The sequence below is a fragment of the Atta colombica genome, unplaced genomic scaffold, assembly GCF_001594045.1.
Source record: "Atta colombica isolate Treedump-2 unplaced genomic scaffold, Acol1.0 scaffold242, whole genome shotgun sequence".
Taxonomy (NCBI): domain Eukaryota; kingdom Metazoa; phylum Arthropoda; class Insecta; order Hymenoptera; family Formicidae; genus Atta; species Atta colombica.
This window is the reverse complement of record NW_017259341.1, coordinates 65,563-65,920: the sequence shown is the minus strand read 5'-3', so window position 1 is coordinate 65,920 and position 358 is coordinate 65,563. Positions and strand designations below refer to the sequence as shown.

At 24.9% G+C, this 358-nt stretch overlaps 1 protein-coding gene across 9 annotated transcripts in view; it reads left to right on the top strand.

The window, feature by feature from the left end:
* LOC108688841 (plasma membrane calcium-transporting ATPase 3) overlaps positions 1-358 on the top strand; it is a 95,797-nt gene that overhangs the window by 53,351 nt on the left and 42,088 nt on the right. The gene's annotated exons all lie outside the window — the stretch shown is intronic.

Genomic DNA, 358 nt, shown 5'->3' with positions numbered 1-358 from the left:
TATGAAGATTTATATATTTATATACATATATATGTATATAATTGAAATTTTTGCATCATGATGTTTTTATTTAAAAATCATAAATATCAAAAATAAAAAAAAAAGTAAGGTGAATGAACTGTCTTTTGTGATTAGTAAAGTTAATATCATTAACACGTCAGCATTGTGCTCAAATCCGTAAAGCTTAGAGTAAATATAGATATCTATATATGGACTATCTATGGATTTGCTATCTAATCTATCATTATACGTGAATTAGCATTCTAAGTTTTCTCATTAGCGATAGATGCCTTTGCATGCCAAATCTAGAATTCACTCATGCTAATCAGTACAAACACATACATATATATTATATATA